This window comes from Ranitomeya variabilis, chromosome 2 (assembly GCF_051348905.1).
Source record: "Ranitomeya variabilis isolate aRanVar5 chromosome 2, aRanVar5.hap1, whole genome shotgun sequence".
Classification (NCBI taxonomy): Eukaryota; Metazoa; Chordata; class Amphibia; order Anura; family Dendrobatidae; genus Ranitomeya; species Ranitomeya variabilis.
The window spans coordinates 201,561,781-201,579,501 of record NC_135233.1 but is presented as its reverse complement, the minus strand read 5'-3'; positions in this window follow the sequence as shown (position 1 = coordinate 201,579,501).

Genomic DNA, 17,721 nt, shown 5'->3' with positions numbered 1-17,721 from the left:
AAAAATGCGGAGGACATATCGGAGTTAAAAACTTTACCGAAACATTTCAGAATCCATCACGACTGCGATCCATCTGGCCTAAAGTTTATAGGAATTGATACCATCATCTTGAATGAACGCGGTGGTGGAGTTGGTATACCACTTGCTAAACAGGAGACTGAGTGGATTTGGACCCTAGATACGGTTTCTCCAAAGGGTCTGAATGAAAACTTGAGTTTTGTCCCCTTTATATAAAAGATTTTACACAATACTATATAATAATATTAGTTCCATAATAAATACTCTTTTTTAATAATATATTTTTCATATTTTATACAACTTTATAACCATCAGTGTTTGCAGGTATGCACGCCTCTGCGTATGAATGTGTGTACACATGGGCGTACGTATATAAATTTATATATATATATATATATATAAATATGGTTTTTAAAAAAAAATTTTATGTTTTAATTTTATATATTAAATTTATGCATGTTTTTTGGCCCTTGCATAAGGAACCCTTTTGGTTTTTTTACACGATACTTTTAAATTCACATATTATTTTATAACTTATTCATTTATACAATTTTTTAGTGTCCACTTACCTTGCTATGATAATTGGCTTGATTCCCTCATCGGCACTTCTGGGACGGACTTCTCGATCGGACCAGTGTGATAGTAGAAATGAAGACTCCTACGTACGGACTGTATCCGGACGAGCTACAATCAACACAAATGTAGAGATGTATATACAGTGGGGTATGAGATATGAAATTGTATATACATATTATATTATATAATCTAGTGGTCCAACGTGGGTGGGTATCTTGCTTTTATATAGCATCCGGATGAGCTACAATCGATTTATATATAGTGGGGGATGGGAAATTGTATGTACATATCATATAATTTAGTAGTCCAACATGGGTGGGATTCTTGTTTTTATAGATATTGTGCCTTCTTGATATATAGATATGATCTCTTGTCATTTTGATATGATACATTACATGTGTGTACTCATGTACATGTGCATGTATCTATGTCACGCGTGCATGCTCGTTTGCATCATGTGTGCATTTATGCATGCACATACTCTCGCCGGCATATACACATGTGCATGTAAAACTTATGTATATACAGCGGTGATTCATCCCTAATTATATGTTCCCACCCTCCCCTTCATCCCCCAATTTTCCTCTCTTTTTTTGTGTCACCTAGTAACTACATAGCGGCGGCTAATCCGTCACCTGGACACTAAGTGAATCCCTTATTATTTTGTTACACGAAGTGTCTATACACCATCTGAGACTCGGGACCTGGTCGTGCGCATGCCCGGTCTCCATCATGGAGCTTCACCGCATCGCGTCCTTGTTGCTTGGAGACGTCGGGTACTCAGCCCCCGTACGTCCGGCTGCATGACGCGGGCGGCGGAAGTCCCTGATTGTGCGACTGCGCATGCGCCGGCGTGGCCCAGACCGTAGCGCTCTGTTTGGTGATCATATAAAAGGCTCCCTTATTGCTTAATGGCCACCCCCTGACGAAGGATTAGATCCGAAACGCGCGTCGGGGTGCGCTGCATGGGACCCGGCTGACCCCTTATACAGGTATACTGCGCCATTGTATTCCTCCTCTAGTTGGACTAAGTCTGTGGTTTTGACATTCTTATGAGACCTCCTAATAGACACTGTGGTATATGGTGCAATCTCCAGCTACTTGATTTGTCACTGGCACCTTTATATTTATGTCCACAAATTGTGCACTTGGTGCGGATACTTTAATTATATAATTTATGATTTTTGCACTGTTTTGTATATTTGTATATTTGATCTTGCCTATTTTTTTGCACAATTTTTTTTGCATATTTTTTCTGCACATATTTTGTGAGAAAGTACACAATACCACAATTAAATATTGTAGTATCTAATCTTTTTAATAATTATATACTACTGTGCACTTGCTGCGGATACCATTATTATATACCTTGTGGTTTTAGCACAGTATTGCATATTGCACTTTATTTTGCTTAGCTTTTGCACATATATTATGAATTAACATATACTACATATATACCACTCCCAATTCTACAGTATATAATTTTCATATTTATTTATCACATGGTACTTTAACGATTCTTACACAATCCTCCGCACTATCAGTAGTATTTAATGAACTTCACATATTTATATGTTCTTATGTACTTTGTATTCTTGGAGGTCACATTAACCTGAGATTACAATATAAAAGGGTCAGCCTGTATTTATTCCCCTATTGGTTTTAGTATTTTTTATATTTATTCCCATTGCGCGTACAATTGCTATATTTTATATATGTTATATTGCTGCCAATTTAAGTAAAGGCATTTTATATCTCACTCCTGCTTGGTGTTATCTCTGGGTGGCTCCATATTGGCTGTGGCTGCTATCTTCGGTTAGTGGGTTTCCACACTACTCTCCACAGAACACGTATCACTGGCGTATATATATAGAAATATATAAAAAATTCTTTATATTTTGGTTATAGATTATCTGATATACAGTGATTGATGTATCTGTGGTTGCGTTAATACCGTGTGCACATAGCCTAATTCTAACGCTAACTGTTATGATCCTTAGTGGCTGAGGATCACGAATAGACCAGCAAGTGAATAAACTAAGGACAAGCTCTAGGGAGATGGTAACTGGACTGATCGCAAATCTGAAAATATCCAACACAACTAGAGGTAGCCGGTGAACGTGCCTAAAAAATTCCTGGACGTCTCGAGCCAGCCTGAGGAACTAGCTACCCCTAAAGAGAAAGAAAGACCTCGCTTGCCTCCAGAGAAATAATCCCCAAAGATATAGAAGCCCCCAACAAATATTAACGGTGAAGTAAGAAGAAGGCACATACGTAGGGATGAAATCAGATTCAGCAAAAGAGGCCCACTAGTACTAGAAAGCAGAAAATAGAGCAGGGGTCTATGCGATCAATAAAAAACCCTTACAAAATATCCATCCTGAGATTTCAAGAACCCACGCACCAACTAATGGTGTGTGGGGAGAAACTCAGTCCACTAGAGCATCCAGCAAGCGAGGGAATCACATTTTAGCAAGCTGGACAAGAAAACATGATAAACACTGCTGATCAAAAAATGAGCAAAGAAAACTTAGCTTGTCCTGGATGGACTGGGAGCAAGGTAGTCAGAAGGAATCTGAGTAGCACTGATTACATCGACAGCCGGCAACAAGTGGAAGTAAAACAGAGCTATATAGGAACCTCCCAGAGAATAACGAACCAGCTGATAGCCAGAGACCAGCAGGATAACAAACAAAGCCACCAGGGGGAGCCAAAAGCAAAAGTCACACCATACCACCAGTGACCACAAGAGGGAGCCTGAAAACAGAGTTCACAACAGTACCCCCCCCTTAAGGAGGGGTCACCGAACCCTCATGAAAACCCCCAGGGCGATCAGGATGAGCCACATGGAAGGCACGAACCAGATCGGCCGCATGAACATCAGAGGCGACAACCCAAGAATTATCCTCCTGACCATAGCCCTTCCACTTAACCAAATACTGAAGCCTCCGTCTAGAAACACGAGAATCCAAGATCTTCTCCACCACGTATTCCAATTCTCCCTCAACCAGCACCGGGGCAGGAGGCTCAACCGGAGGAACCACAGGTACCACATATCTCCGCAACAACAAGCGATGGAACACATTATGAATAGCAAATGATGCCGGGAGGTCCAGACGGAATGACACAGGGCCAAGGACTTCCAGAATCTTATAAGGACCGATAAACCGAGGCTTGAACTTAGGAGAGGAGACCGTCATAGGAACGAAGCGAGAAGACAACCACACCAAGTCCCCAACGCGAAGTCGGGGACCCACACAGCGACGGCGGTTGGCAAAGAGCTGAGCCTTCTCTTGTGACAACTTCAAATTGTCCACCACATGATTCCAAATCTGATGCAACCTATCCACCACAACATCCACTCCAGGACAGTCAGAAGGCTCCACCTGACCCGAGGAAAAACGAGGATGAAACCCCGATTTACAAAAAAAAGGAGAAACCAAAGTAGCAGAACTAGCCCGATTATTAAGGGCAAACTCGGCCAACGGCAAAAAAGTAACCCAGTTGTCCTGGTCAGCAGAAACAAAACATCTTAAATAAGTCTCCAAGGTCTGATTAGTTCGCTCGGTTTGGCCATTCGTCTGAGGATGGAAGGCCGACGAAAAAGACAATTCAATGCCCAACTTAGCACAAAAGGTCCGCCAAAATCTAGACACAAACTGGGATCCTCTGTCAGAAACAATGTTCTCAGGAATCCCGTGCAAATGAACCACATTTTGAAAAAACAGTGGAACCAACTCGGAGGAGGAAGGCAACTTAGGCAAGGGCACCAAATGGACCATCTTAGAAAAACGATCACACACCACCCAGATGACAGACATTCTCTGAGAGACAGGGAGATCTGAAATAAAATCCATGGAAATGTGCATCCAAGGCCTCTTCGGGACAGGCAAAGGTAACAGCAAACCACTGGCACGAGAACAGCAAGGCTTCGCCCGAGCACAAATTCCACAAGACTGCACAAACGAACGCACATCCCGCAACAAGGAAGGCCACCAAAAAGACCTGGCCACCAAGTCTCTGGTACCAAATATTCCAGGATGGCCCACCAACACCGAAGAATGAACCTCGGAGATGACTCTGTTGGTCCATCTATCCGGGACAAACAGTCTCTCCGGTGGACAGCGGTCAGGTCGATCCGCCTGAAACTCTTGCAGCACACGTCGCAAATCTGGGGAAATGGCAGACAAAATCACCCCTTCTCTAAGGATACCAGCCGGCTCTGAATCTCCAGGAGAGTCAGGCACAAAACTCCTAGAAAGAGCATCAGCCTTCACATTCTTCGAACCTGGCAGGTACGAGACCATGAAATCAAAACGAGAGAAAAACAACGACCAACGAGCCTGTCTGGAATTCAGCCACTTGGCCGACTCGAGATAAATCAAATTTCTTGTGATCAGTCAAGACCATCACACGATGTTTAGCTCCCTCGAGCCAATGTCGCCACTCCTCAAATGCCCACTTCATAGCCAACAGCTCCCGATTACCGACATCATAATTCCGCTCGGCAGGCGAAAACTTTCTTGAAAAGAAAGCACATGGCTTCATCACAGAGCCATCGGGGCTTCTCTGCGACAAAACAGCCCCCGCTCCAATCTCGGAAGCATCAACCTACACCTGGAAGGGAAGTGAGACATCTGGCTGACATAAGACCGGAGCCAAAGAAAACCGACGCTTCAGCTCCCGAAAGGCCTCCACAGCCGCAGAAGACCAATTAGTCACATCAGAACCCTTCTTGGTCAAATCCGTCAAAGGCTTAACAACGCCAGAAAAATTAGCTATGAAGCGACGGTAAAAATTAGCAAAACCCAAGAACTTCTGAAGACTCTTAACAGATGTAGGCTGCGTCCAGTCATGAATAGCCTGAACATTGACAGGGTCCATCTCAATAGTAGAAGGAGAAAAAATGAAACCCAAAAAAGAAATCTTCTGGACTCCAAAAAGACATTTTGAGCCCTTCACAAATAAAGCATTGTCACGCAGGACCTGAAAGACCATCCTGACCTGCTTAACATGAGACTCCCAATCATCCGAAAAAAACAGAATATCATCCAGATACACAATCATAAACTTATCCAGATATTCACGGAAGATGTCATGCATAAAGGACTGAAAGACTGAAGGAGCATTAGAAAGTCCAAAAGGCATCACCAAGTACTCAAAATGGCCTTCAGGCGTATTAAATGCAGTTTTCCATTCATCACCCTGTTTTATACGCACAAGGTTATACGCACCACGAAGATCTATCTTGGTGAACCAACTAGACCCCCTAATGGGAGCAAACAAATCAGTTAACAATGGCAAAGGATACTGAAATTTGACCGTGATTTTATTCAAAAGGCGATAATCAATACAGGGTCTCAGGGAACCATCCTTTTTAGCCACAAAAAAGAATCCTGCACCAAGAGGGGATGAGGACGGGCGAATATGTCCCTTCTCTAAAGACTCCTTTATATAACTCCGCATGGCAGCATGCTCCGGCACAGATAAATTGAAAAGTCGTCCCTTAGGAAACTTACTACCAGGAATCAAATTTATAGCACAATCACAGTCCCTATGAGGAGGTAGAGAATTGAGTTTGGGCTCCTCAAATACATCCTGGTAGTCTGACAAAAACGTAGGGACTTCAGAAGGAGTGGACGAAGCAATTGACACCACAGGAGCGTCACCATGAATTCCCTGACAACCCCAACTTGACACCGACATAGCTTTCCAATCCAGGACTGGATTATGAGTCTGCAACCATGGTAGACCCAACACGATGACATCATGCAAATTATGCAGTACAAGAAAGTGAATCACCTCCTGATGAACAGGAGTCATGCACATGGTCACTTGTGTCCAGTACTGAGGTCTATTCGTAGCCAATGGTGTAGAATCAATTCCCCTTAGTGGAATAGGGAATTTTAAAGGCTCCAAATCAAAACCACAGCGCCTGGCAAATGACCAATCCATCAGACTCAGGGCGGCACCTGAGTCTACAAAAGCATTAACCGGGTAAGATGACAGGGAACAAATCAGGGTAACAGACAAAATGAACTTAGGCTGTAAAGTACCAATGGTGACAGATTTATCAACCTTTTTTTTGCGCTTAGAGCATGCTGAGATAACATGGGGAGAAACTCAGTCCACTAGAGCATCCAGCAAGCGAGGGAATCACATTTTAGCAAGCTGGACAAGAAAACATGATAAACACTGCTGATCAAAAAATGAGCAAAGAAAACTTAGCTTGTCCTGGATGGACTGGGAGCAAGGTAGTCAGAAGGAATCTGAGTAGCACTGATTACATCGACAGCCGGCAACAAGTGGAAGTAAAACAGAGCAATATAGGAACCTCCCAGAGAATAACGAACCAGCTGATAGCCAGAGACCAGCAGGATAACAAACAAAGCCACCAGGGGGAGCCAAAAGCAAAAGTCACACCATACCACCAGTGACCACAAGAGGGAGCCTGAAAACAGAGTTCACAACAGCTAACCCTAGTTCTAACCCTTCCCCTACCCCTAACCCTACCCCTAACCCTACCCTAACCCTAACCCTAACCCTACCCCTAACCCTACCCCTAACCCTAGTTCTAACCCTAGTGGAAAAAAAAATATTTTCTTTATTTTATTATTGTCCCTACCTATGGGGGTGATAAAGGGGAGGTTTCATTTACTATTTTTTTATGTAGCTGGAACGAATCTGCCGGCCTGCAGATTCGGCGGGCGCACTGCGCATGCACCCACCATTTTGGAAGATGGCGGCGCCCGTGGAGGAGACGGACGAACTCCGGGAGGCTCGGTAAGTATGAGGGGGGGGATCGAAGCACGGGGGGGTGGGATCGGAGCACGTTGGGAGCGGACAGGAGGATGGGGGAGCGGACAGGATGACGGAGGGGAGCGGAGCACAGGATGGAGGACTGGGGAGGAGATCGGTGGCGGTGGGGGGTGACAGATCAAGGTTTCCAGCCATGGCCGATGATATTGCAGCATCGGCCATGGCTGGATTGTAATATTTCACCAGTTTTCATAGTGAAATATTACAAATCGCTCTGATTGGCTGTTTCACTTTCAACAGCCAATCAGAGCGATCGTAGCCACGAGGGGGTGAAGCCACCCCCCCGGGCTGAAGTACCACTCCCCCTGTCCCTGCAGATCGGGTGAAATTGGAGTTAACCCTTTCACCCAATCTGCAGGGATGCGATCATTCCATGACGCCACATAGGCGTCATGGGTCGGATTGGCACCGACTTTCATGATGCCTACGTGGCGTCATGGGTCGGGAAGGGGTTAACCTGCTGTTTCACAACCTTAGGCCCAGACCTGTCAGTCACCTGTCGCTAAATGAACAATCAGTATTTATTTTCTTAAATAGTGTGCCTGAACAACTACAGTATATTAGCCCTAACAATTTTGATTAGCAAATGAGGCCTCCTGGCTGCACCCCAAAATTAGCTGTAATGATTTTGATTAGCAAATGAGGCCTCCTGAGTCCTGACTGCAACACTGTATTAGATCAAACGATTTTGAGTAGGAAATGTGGACTCTGGCCTGCACAACACTATTAGCCCTAAAGACTTTGATTAGCAAATGGGGCCTCTTGGCTGCACCCCAATATTAGTCCTAATGATTTTGATTAGCAAAAGTGACCTCTTGAGTCATAGCTGCAGCACACTATTAGCCCAAACGATTTTGATCAGTAAATGGAGCCTCACCATTGATATAATCTTCTGTAGCCAGCAGCTGACCTCACCAAGCAAATTAAGTCACTGCCATGCACCGCCAGTCACAGGCACACTGACGTTAGCTGCTGGTCTCTGATTGGTCAGCAGCTTGTATTCCAGTGTAGGAACCCGGCGGGTCTCTGTGCCGCAATGCATATTCAGCTCAATATACACCCTTGGATGCACATCTAGCTGAAATATGCACTAGCATATGTTGGTACCCCTCCCAAATGGACACGGTCGTGGTTGCACCCTTTACAACTGCGATCATTATGCCCCTGTTTTTACTTACAGGATGAAGAATGTAAGACCAGTGCTATTTTTAACAGCAATGTCCTAGATGCCAGTTTAGGATTATGTAGAAGGATCTCCACATTGTCGCTTCTGAATTATAAACTTTATATGAGATTTTATGACTATTTTAATGTTCTAGCATTGCGTCTTTAATTTTATGAAAATAATTGGCTTTTATAACTGAAAACATATCATATTACCTTGAACCCAATTTTTCTAAATCACAAATATCCAACTACGAAAACAAACCTTTGAAAACTAGATTATATAGCATTTGCCATGATTCATGTATTTCAGTTGTCACTAAGTGAGTAATCAATACCCCATCTTCTGAATGATTCATCAAGCAAACACACTAAAGACCAGCTGTTCTTGCAGCTTTAGCTAATTTAATAAATTTGATAAGTCTAGGCTGGTTGTGAATTAAAAAGTATAAGGTTAATGTGTCATTTTAATTAAAAATTAATAAGTGGTAAAGAATAACTGGCTGTGGAATGTCAATATAAAATGCAATTAATATTAGTGTTGGAACAAAATAGTTTTGGCACCGTATAGTACTACAAGTGCTACAAGGACAATAAAATCCTGTCAAGTAATTTCCCATTTTTAGCAAATATCTATAGAACATTAATATGGTGGCCAGACAGTTGCACAGAACCATCCATTAAACTCTAGTCGTTTGTTTCTTTTTGATAGATAAGCAGTCAGAAGCAGCATTAAGTGAATGATTAAATACAAGTCCAAATAAAAGGATGAGTGGCGAATTTGCATAATGTGCATATTGTTACGCAACATATTTTTTGTTAATCAAATAAAGACACTCTGGAATGAAAAGCCTCTTGGGCCATTGCTAATTACCAATCCTGTAAAGGGGGAAATAAGGATATGAAGAATATTTATACTAAGTTTCAAGATCAAAAGTTTTACATTATCTCTTTAAATTGCCGACATAGGAATTTAACTTTTTCCGATAGTTCTCCCAATCTGCATTGTACTATTCTAAGGATTTCCAATAAGTTGCATACAAATTAGCTGGACTTCCTGGCATGTGAGAACTAGTCCTCTAATGATAATCTCCTTCTGATAAAACTCTTGTTCAATTTAAAGAGAACCGGTTATCAAGATTTTGTTAAGAAATGGTTGTAATGGCGCTGTAATACTGATTACATTGATACTCTTGTTGAAGAAATTCTCTTTGTTGTTCTTTAATTACCATTTGAAGTTTTCTGCTGATTAGATTTTGGTGCACAGTGGCCGACTGTGCACTGGGTCTTCTCTTCCTTATCTGTGATTTCCGGGTCCTTCTGCCTGCCTCCGGTCTTTAAATGACAGGTCATTGTCGAGATTTCAAACAGAAGAGGCATTTCATTCACAGATTGAAGGCAGTCAGAAAGGCCAGAAATCACAGAGAGAAAGGAGAAGACCCAGTGCACAGTGTCGCCCCTGTGCACCGAAATATAACTAGCAGATAACTTCAAATCTGTGATTAAAGAGGAACCACAAAACAGATTTCTTCACCAATTATATCAATTTAATCTGTGTTACAGCCATATCTTTACTTTGCCTTAGAAAATCTTGCTGACAGGTTCTCTTTAAGCTAAAGCACACAGCAAAATAAGTGACACATCACTGTATTCAGGCTCTCCGCCCCTGCATTATGCTGCGCTTACATTAAATATCAAAAACCTGCTGATATATTCCATCTAAAAGTGTTTATTGGGTATTAAAACTGCTTAGTCAGAGGCTAATCTACAGCTCTGGCAAAAATTAAGAGACCACCACATCAAAACCCTGTCATGGGCAGCCCAATCTCCAGACCTGAACCCCATTGAAAACCTCTGGAATGTAATCAAGAGGATGATGGGTAGTCACAAGCCATCAAACAAAGAAGAACTGCTTACATTTTTGCGCAGAAGCCGTGTGAAAGACTGGTGGAAAGCATGCCAAGACGCATGAAAGCTGTGATTAAAAATCATGGTTATTTCACAAAATATTGATTTCTGAACTATTCCTGAGTTAAAGATTAGTATTGTTGTTTCTATGATTGTTAGGTCTTCCTCGAAACAGATCGTAATCATGGGGTGTGAAGTATGACACCGGAGAGATCGCGCAGAATCTCACTGCTGCCACCACATGTGATGAACCTGCATCTCGCCAAGTTTTTAAGTCAATCCTCGTTAGTAGTGTTGAGCGATACCGTCCGATACTTGAAAGTATCGGTATCGGAAAGTATCGGCCGATACCGGCAAAGTATCGGATCCAATCCGATACCGATACCCGATACCAATACAAGTCAATGGGACTCAAGTATCGGACGGTATTCCTGATGGTTCCCAGGGTCTGGAGGAGAGGAAACTCTCCTTCAGGCCCTGGGATCCATATTAATGTGTAAAAGAAAGAATTAAAATAAAAAATATCGCTATACTCACCTGTCCGACGCAGCCTGGACCTCAGCGAGGGAACCGGCAGCGTTGTTTGCTTAAAATTCGCGCTTTTACTTGGTTACGTGAAGTCCCGGCTTGTGATTGGTCAGGGCGGCCATGTTGCCGGGACGCGGACCAATCACAGCAAGCCGTGACGAAATTACGTCACGGCTTGCTGTGATTGGTCCGCGTCCCGGCAACATGGCCGCCATTAACCAATCACAAGCCGTGACGTCACGGGAGGCTGGACACGCGCGCTTTTTAAAATGGGCGCGTGTCCAGCCTCCCGTGACGTCCCGGCTTGTGATTGGTTGCGCCGCGGTCAACCAATCACGGCGCAACCAATCACAAGCCGGGAGGCTGGACACGCGCGCATTTTAAAATTTTAAAATGGGCGCGTGTCCAGCCTCCCGTGACGTCCCGGCTTGTGATTGGTTGCGCCGCGATCAACCAATCACAAGCCGGGAGGCTGGACACGCGCGCATTTTAAAATTTTAAAATGCGCGCGTGTCCAGCCTCCCGGCTTGTGATTGGTTGACCGCGGCGCAACCAATCACAAGCCGGGACGTCACGGGAGGCTGGACACGCGCCCATTTTAAAATGCGCGCGTGTCCAGCCTCCCGTGACGTCACGGCTTGTGATTGGTTGCGTCTCCCATGTGACTGCGACGCAACCAATCACAAAGCCGGGACGTAATTTTAAAATCCTTAAGGACCTGAAATTACGTCACGGCTTGCTGTGATTGGTTGCGTCGCCCATGTGACTGCGACGCAACCAATCACAACGCCGGAACGTAATTTTAAAATCCTGAAGGACCTGAAATTACGTCACGGCTTGCTGTGATTGGTTGCGTCCCGGTCACATGGGCGGCACGCAACCAATCACAAGCCGGGACTCACGGAAAGGAAAGAAAAGCGCGAATTTTAAACAAAGAACGCTGCCGCTTCCCTCGGTAAGGTGCAGGCTGCGTCGGAGAGGTGAGTATAGCAATATTTTTTATTTTAATTCTCTCTTTTACACATTTTTACATTAATGTTGTTTCGATACCGATACCCGATATCACAAAAATATCGGATCTCGGTATCGGAATTCCGATACAGCAAGTATCGGCCGATACCCGATACTTGCAGTATCGGAATGCTCAACACTACTCATTAGTATAGTGGTAAGTATCCCCGCCTGTCACGTGAGAGACCAGGGTTCGATTCCCCGACGGGGAGGCATATGACTTTTAAGTCAATCTCGCCACCTCACTTACACCAACATGACATTCCACACCACCTGGAGTCACGTAAGGCCCTTGACTTCTCCCCACATGATATGTCATTGCGACCTCCCCAGAGAAATAGCCATAGGCCATACTTTAAATGAGCATTTAACCCATTTGGCTCACTCCCGCCCTGCACATTGGGTTGAACCTAAATCCCCTCCCCTTGCATCTAGCAGTTAAAACCTCAAAAACATAAGATGGGTCATAACTAGTGTTGAGCGATACCGTCCGATACTTGAAAGTATCGGTATCGGAAAGTATCGGCCGATACCGGCAAAGTATCGGATCTAATCCGATACCGATACCCGATACCAATACAAGTCAATAGGACTCAAGTATCGGACGGTATCCCTGATGGTTCCCAGGGTCTGAAGGAGAGGAAACTCTCCTTCAGGCCCTGGGATCCATATTAATGTGTAAAAGAAAGAATTAAAATAAAAAATATTGCTATACTCACCTCTACGACGCAGCCTGGACCTTACCGAGGGAACCGGCAGCGTTCTTTGCTTAAAATGCGCGCGTTTACTTCCTTCCGTGACGTCACGGCTTGTGATTGGTCGCGTGCCGCCCATGTGGCCGCGACGCGACCAATCATAGAAAGCCGTGACGTAATTTTCAGGTCCTCAATGCCTAATTCTAGGCATTCAAGATTTTAAAATTACGTTCCGGCTTGTGATTGGTCGCGTCGCAGTCACATGGGCGACGCGACCAATTACAAGCCGTGACGTCACGGGAGGCAGGAAACGCGCGCATTTTAAAATTACGTCACGGCTTGTGATTGGTTGCGTGCCGCCCATGTGACCGCGACGCGACCAATCACAGCAAGCCGTGACGTAATTTCTGGTCCTGAATGCAGAATTAGGCATCAGCTTTCAGAGCACAGTGGCTCCTTCTTCAGGCAAGATTACAGATAGATTAATAAGAAAAAAGCACAACATTTAAAGAATACTACAGCAGGACATTTATTCAGTGGGTTGGGAAGCTGAGAAGGCTGGGCCACCTGCTGAGCCAGTTGTCCTGTTACAGATACATATGTTTTCAGAAGGATTGTAAACTACTATTAAATCCTTCACATGGTGTAGCTAAAAATGATTCTAAATTTTAGAGCTGTATCTGAAAACTCATCACTATATCATTTCTTTAGAAGTTATTAAATTCACTTTGCTATGCATTATTATGGTTTAACCCCTTCACCCCCGGAGCTTTTTCCGTTTTTTCATTTTCGTTTTTCGCTCCCCTCCTTCACAGAACCATAACTTTTTTATTTTTCTGTCAATATGGCCATGTGAGGGCTTATTTTTTGCGGGACAAGATGCACTTTTGAATGATTCCATTGGTTTTACCATGCCGTGTAACAGAAAACGGGAAAAAAATTCCAAGTGTGATGAAATTGCAAAAAAAGTGCAATCTCACACTGGCTTTTTGTTTGGCTTTTTTGCTAGGTTCACCAAATGCTAAAACTAACCTGCCATTATGATGCTCCAGATCATTACGAGTTCATAGACACCTAACATGTCCAGGTTATTTTTTATCTAAGTGGTGAAAAAAAATTCCAAAGTTTGCTAAAAAAAAAAAAAAAAAATTGCGTGAATTTCTGATACCCATAGCGTCTCCAATTTTCGTGATCTGGGGTCAGGTGAGGGCTTATTTTTTGCATGCCAAGCTGGCGTTTTTAGTGATACCATTTTGGTGTAGATACGTTCTTTTGATCGCTCGTTATTGCATTTTTGCGACCAAAAAAACGTAATTTTGGCGTTTTGATGTTTTTCTCGCTACGCCATTTAGTGGTCAGGTTAATCCTTTGTTTTTATTGATAGATCAGGCGATTCTGAAAGCGGCGATACCAAATATGTGTATGTTTGATTTTTTTATTGTTTTATTTTGATTGGGGCGAAAGGGGGGTGATTTGAACTTTTATATATTTTTTATTTTTTTATATTTTTAAACACTTTTTTAAAAATTTTGGCATGCTTCAATAGCCTCCATAGTAGTCTAGAAGTATGCACAACTCGATCGCCTCTGCTACATAGAGGTGAAGTACAGATCACCTCTATGTAGCAGAAATGCAGGTGTACTTTGAACGCCGACCACAGGGTGGTGCTCAAAGCAATTGGCCATCAACAACCATAGATGTCTCAAGGAGACCTCTGGTTGTTATGGCAATGCACCGCTGACCCCCGATCATGTGACGGGGGTCAGCGGTGCGAGCAACACCGGCCGCGCAGCCGGGAGCGCTAGTTAAATGCCGCTGTCAGCGCTTGACGGCGGAATTTAACTAGTTAATGGAAGCGGGCGGATCACGATTCCACTCGCACTCATTGCGCGCACATGTCTGCTGTACAAAACAGCTGACATGTCGCAGCATTGAGGTGGGCTCACCGCCGGAGCCCACCTCAAAGCAGGGGATATGCCAGCTGACGTACTATTCCATCAGCTGGCAGAAAGGGGTAAAATAAATAAAAATCCCATATTAATGGACACCTGACATGATCTTTTCCCTGACTCATAATTATGTTATCTAAGAGTCAGTCTACATGGAGACCAATGGCTCTCTTTGTTCTTCCTTGCAACAATAGAGGTGTTAAATATACAGGAGAAATAATTGTCTCTGAGGAAGAATGGGCCTTTCTTCTCCATACCCGGGATATCTCTAGACAATGAAAAATGCAATATTGCAATGCCATACCTATAATAAGCTGATACGCTCCCCACCCACAGATATGTTTGCTATCGGGTGACATAAATGCTTCTGTGGGAAAAAAGTAGCAGGATTTGTGTCTTGAGACAGAAATGTGATAGCAAACCTATGTATATTATATATTTATGTTTCATGTGTCTAGGATGGTGAAGTATATTAAAAAATATGGTTGTCATATTATTTCACATCCGTTAAAGCGTTCCAGAGTTATAACCACATAAAATGACAGTGGTCAGAACTGTAAAAATTGGCTTGATCATTAAGTACAAAATTGGCTCTGTCACTAAGGGATTACATTTATGGAATGCATGGGTCAAAAAGGCTAGGGTCACACAACCGTAATTCCTTTCTTCCGAGATGATCGGGTTGATTATGCAAATCACACTCTGATCAAACTCTGATCAGAGTTTGATCAGAGTGTGATCATAGTTAGAGATGAGCAAACCCAAACTGTAAAGTTCGGGGTTGGAATCGGACATCTAGTGTCTGTTGGTGAACTCTAGAGACAGGCTTCTCATTGGAACTCCATTTGAGTGCTCGGAAAGAGAGAGATAGAGAGGGACTGACTGACTCTGTGGAAGTACACAGCTTCCTTTGGCAGTTCCCTTGCCCTTACTGCGACCATTTTACAGCACCAAAGTTCAGGTTCCTATTGACTTCTATGTCGTTTAGGTTTGGGTTCAAGGTCAGGCAGAATTCTGTTACGATAGCTGAACTTTGGACTAAAGTTTGGTCGAACCCGATGAAGCCAAACGTAAACGGGTCTGCTCATCCCTGATCATAGTGTGATACAATTGTCTCGGATGTGGAGTAGATAGGAAAAAAAATCTCCTTTTATCCGCTCTGTCAGTCCATGAAATTGGACTGCACTCAGATGTAATCCGTGTGTGGTCGATTTTTTTGATGAACCTATTGACTTGCATGGCTGAGTTCAATCAGATTTACGAAAGCAAATCATGTATGCTGCAAATTTTTACTCGGACCAGCTCAGTCAAAGCAAAAAATCTGACATGTCCATAATTCCATAGATTAACATTGGTCCGATTGTGGTTCAATATTTTGTCTGAGCATACTCGAACCAAAAATATGGTCGTCCGCAACTGCCCTAAAATAAGCATGATTAAATTCACTCTTTTACTCTGTAAAAAATTGTAAATCTTGATAGCATTTTATAAAGGCAATAGATCCTCACTTTATGACTTGAATTAAATTAGAAGTGCTTCTGAGAATACAAAAAGAGTTGGGATCGGAAATGAGCAAGTCACATTAATATTTTACGCAAAAGTGAATTTTTAATTTTAGAGCCTGATTTGAAAGTGAACAAGATGTGTGGTCGAGAAGCACATAAAACTCCTAATGATTTAACGATAGTGTGTGCCAGACACTCTATAGTACATTATGGAGGATTTCTGCAATGATCACAGGATGTTAACCTCATTTTTCTCTAGAGTGAAGTAAACAGAAGGGGACTCTGAGCTTAATTGTTTACAGTAAGGAACTTTAAAGCTTGTAAATTGGCTGTCACACACACTTAAGTTATAAACAAGAGTGAAATTGCATAAGTATCGAAAAATAAAACCCAATCTCCAATTGTTTGCAAACCTAAAGTTATAAACCTTAGTTAAATCGGTAGTACTCCAGAAGGAAAAAGTTATCACCTATTCACGGAGTAGACCGCCAAGTTCTAAGCTCTCCAAGCTTTAGTCTCTATGAATCTGCCAGTGATAGCCATATAAAATGCTTGACTATCTCAGCGATCCCACATGAAAGGAATGGAATGGTGGGGCGCATGTGTGACTGCGGCTCTTAATAAACAAGAGATGCAAGTTCCCTTTCCTGGTAATCAATGGGGTTTGAATAAATGTAACACCACCAATCTAGTATTTATCATTTATTCCTTGGGCAGCTGATAACTTGTACCCAGTAGAATACTCATTTAATACAACCTATTACCTTGAAACTGTCACAGGGTTACCGCAACAGAGAGGAGCCAGAAAACCACAGCATGTGATTGCTCCTACTCCTGCACTGAAAAGAAGCACTTCACCTTCTGACTGTTGCATGCATTTGTAAGTGTTATAATTGCCTTCCCTCCTCTTATTTTGTTTTTTCCCCATTCTCCACTCCCCTGTGCATTCCTCTTTTATATCTGAGTGAATATTTGTATGCCTGATATTTTCAGTTACCCTTGTTTGTGTTGCCTTGTTCGTCGGGTTGGTGCACTGTGGTGCATGGCAGCTCCCCTCTTCCCTGGGTGAGGAAAGCGAACAGATGGAGGGCTGATTCAGGAAAAAAGGCAAGGGTGGAGGCCCGGCATCTTCACATTCAGAAGTGTCCCGGAAGTAGGGCGAGCTAGGCCCCCTAGTGTTAGAGACAGGGAAGGAGCCCCTGGTCCTGGGTCGACAGGAGTCAGGACATAAACAGATTGCTTCAACCCCTCTTAGTCAGCAGTAGAGATGAGTGGATCAGGCAGATTCGAATTTACCAGTTCGCATGGATATTCCCGAGAAATTCAATTTGCAGAGAAATTATTCTCTATGAATTTAATGTCCCTAATTGTGATCTGGGGTCTCTATAGAACCCAGATCATAATAAATGTAATATGTAAAAAATAGGAAAAATCCTTATTCTTTCCCTTTACTCATCCTCTATGGTCCCACCGTATCTTCTGATACCTGCTGCTCGCATTGGAAACTTTGGGCCTTTCACACTATGTCAAAATTCTGGCTTTTATGGC